At 53.6% G+C, this 2,619-nt stretch overlaps 1 long non-coding RNA gene across 1 annotated transcript; it reads left to right on the top strand.

The window, feature by feature from the left end:
* Nucleotides 1-289: 289 nt before the first annotated feature.
* LOC114907943 lies at nucleotides 290-2,497 on the top strand. The gene is made up of 3 exons (XR_003796826.1): nucleotides 290-440; nucleotides 1,230-1,479; nucleotides 2,383-2,497. It is a non-coding gene; the product is annotated as an uncharacterized LOC114907943 (long non-coding RNA).
* Nucleotides 2,498-2,619: the final 122 nt, after the last annotated feature.

Genomic DNA, 2,619 nt, shown 5'->3' with positions numbered 1-2,619 from the left:
TGGGCCTCCTGGTCTGGCTCCTGGTCCTTCAGCCTCTGCTCAGTGAGGCCCGGGCAAGCAGGAAAAAGAGAAGGCTGGGCTGGGCTGCTTGTCTGGGGGGGGCGGGTTGTGGGTAATGGGGTTTGGCAGGTGGGTCTTGGGGGATGGAAGGTGGGGTTTGAGGGTGAGTAGGGTGCGATGGGAAGAGGCCAGTGATGTGCGGGATGCAGTCCAGTCAGCTCCTCTTCTCATTGTTCTTTCATCTTATCCAGGTGAGGGTGATGGACCCAAGGAGGATCCTGCAGTGAGCCTGGCAATCCAGGAGGCCCCCTCAGCTTTAGGACACCTAAAATCCCTGAAGATTCCAGTACCCACTGTGTCTCTTGTGCAGCCCACACCCCCAGTGGGAGACACTTTGAAACCATTACAGGACCCTGTATTTGGACGCTTGCCTCCTCAAGGTACTGCTTCTGTACGGGACTGTACAGGCCCACCTGGGATCCAATGGGGAACACGGCCTGGCTGGGGGGTTGAAGGGTCAGACTGTCCTGGTGGAATTGAGAGTAAACCTGGCTCTGCCCTGGGGCAGGGTGGAGTTGGTGTCCGTGGGGTTAGTGGAGGTGGAGGTGGGGGAGGTGCTGGTAGAGGAGGCGGAGGTGGAGGAGGAGGTGGCGGTGGGGGAGGTAGTGGAAGGGAGGTAGCAGCTTCACCTCCAGTCCTCTTTTTACTGAGCCAAGGAGCATGTGCCCATCATATTATTAGGATAGTTGATGGAATGGCAGCCCCAGAGAGAAAGTGGCCCTGGCCGGTGAGCCTGCAGATCAGGAATGTCCAGAAATGTTGAGGTTCCCTCATTACCCCACCGTGGGCGCTGATTGCAGCTCACTGTGTAAAAGGGTGAGAATTTGGGGTGGTGGGATTGGGCTGCTGGTCAGCCTGTCTCCCTACCTGAGCTTTCCTTTCCTCACCTTAAAACAAGGCCAAAGCCCCTGGTTTGTGCTCACTGTGAATGAAATATGAGTTTTGCATTTCTACCAAGGTCCCAGGTACTGCTCTGGTGGTCCTGGGACCTCACTTGGAGAAGCACTAGCTCGAGTGGTTAGGGGTCTGTGGAGGGGATGTGGGTTAGAGGGAGAAAATGGCTGATGGCTGATGTAGGAGATGGGCACGGGCTGGGAAGAACCTGGAAGGGGTGGAGGGGAGTGTAGACCCTCCAGCATCTCTCTGAGGTGCATATTGTCTTCCCACAGCTATAAGGACCTTACAGTGAAGATGGGAAACACATTTTTATATTCGGATTGCCTAAGTGCAGTGGTCGTTCCAGTTCAAGACATCATTTGGCATATGGATTTTAATGCGAGCCTTATCACTAACGACATTGCCCTTCTTCAGCTGGCCGACTCTGTGAATTATTCTTTGTACATCCAGCCAGTGTGCCTCCCTGAAAGGGAGTTTGACGTGAAAGCTGGGACACAGTGCTGGGCCGAACTTTAGAATTCGGTGAGACTGGCAGGCAGGATCTGAGGGGGGCAGCCTGGTGCCGTGGGGTTGGCCTGCAGGCTGAAGGGAGGGCCAGGGAGGCTGATTCTCTAACAGGTGGGCAAGGGGGCAGGTGGAGAGGATGCTGCCTGAGAGTGATTGAAGTGCAGTAGGGATTTCTATTGTTATGTGAGGACCTGGAGGCTTGGGTCCAGGTATTATGGGCTCTCTCCAGGGTGGATTTCAGCTCCAGGGTGATGAGCTGTCTGCCACTCAGAGCTGTCCCTCTCTGGAATTACCTGGCAGGGGGCAGGGAGCTTCTTGTACCCGGGATGTAGGTCTAGCCAGAGCAGGCCTGTTGGTGAGTCTGTAAGGCCTCCTGTGTGGGAAGAGGCTGGTTGGGTACCTCTGGGCACTACCTGTCCTGGAGTCTGTGACCCTTCCCTGTACAGGCACCTGTCACTGTTACTATTGATACTCGGAGTGACAGACACTTGCTTTTGTATCAGGCTGGTAAGGCCTTGCCTCTTTCTGTCCTGATGTGTTCCTCCTTTTGACTTGGCTTTGCTCCTTACCTCCTCTGTTCCCCATGTCAGCATTTGGCCTCAGGTCCTTCTTTGTCAAATGAGACGATACCCACTGTCCTCCCTTTCTCTAAGGGGGCAACAGAGTGTGAATGTGCTGATCAAGACCCAGAATACAGGACTTCCTTGGTGGTTCAGTGGTTAAGACTCCACGTATCCACTGCAGGGGGCACGGGTTCGATCCCTGGTTGGGGAACTAAGATCCCGCGTGCTGAACAGTATGGCCAAAAAACAAACAAACAAACAAAAATTAAAAAAATAAAAAGACCCAGAATGGGATCTGGGGGCCCCTGTTCTATTCTACTCATGCAATCTTTTTACTTGAGTTGTCTCTCTGTAGCCACATCACTGCCACGTGTTCTTCAGGAGACTGAGCACATCATTATTCACCACAAGAAATATAATCAGAAGATACAGACACAGTTAGGAGCCCATCGCCAAGTAGTTGGAAGAGGGGTGATCTGTGGCTATCACGAAAAGATTAAAAGTCCCTGCAAGGTGAGTTTGTGGGTCCCTGGCCACCTCTGCCATGAGGTTGTCCCCTCAAAGTTTCCTCATTCCCCAGTGGCAGGGCCTG

The sequence above is a fragment of the Monodon monoceros genome, unplaced genomic scaffold, assembly GCF_005190385.1.
Source record: "Monodon monoceros isolate NGI ecotype Baffin Bay Population unplaced genomic scaffold, NGI_Narwhal_1 Contig3728_ctg1, whole genome shotgun sequence".
Classification (NCBI taxonomy): Eukaryota; Metazoa; Chordata; class Mammalia; order Artiodactyla; family Monodontidae; genus Monodon; species Monodon monoceros.
Note: the sequence above shows the minus strand (reverse complement) of the source record. Positions and strands in the feature narration are given on the sequence as shown.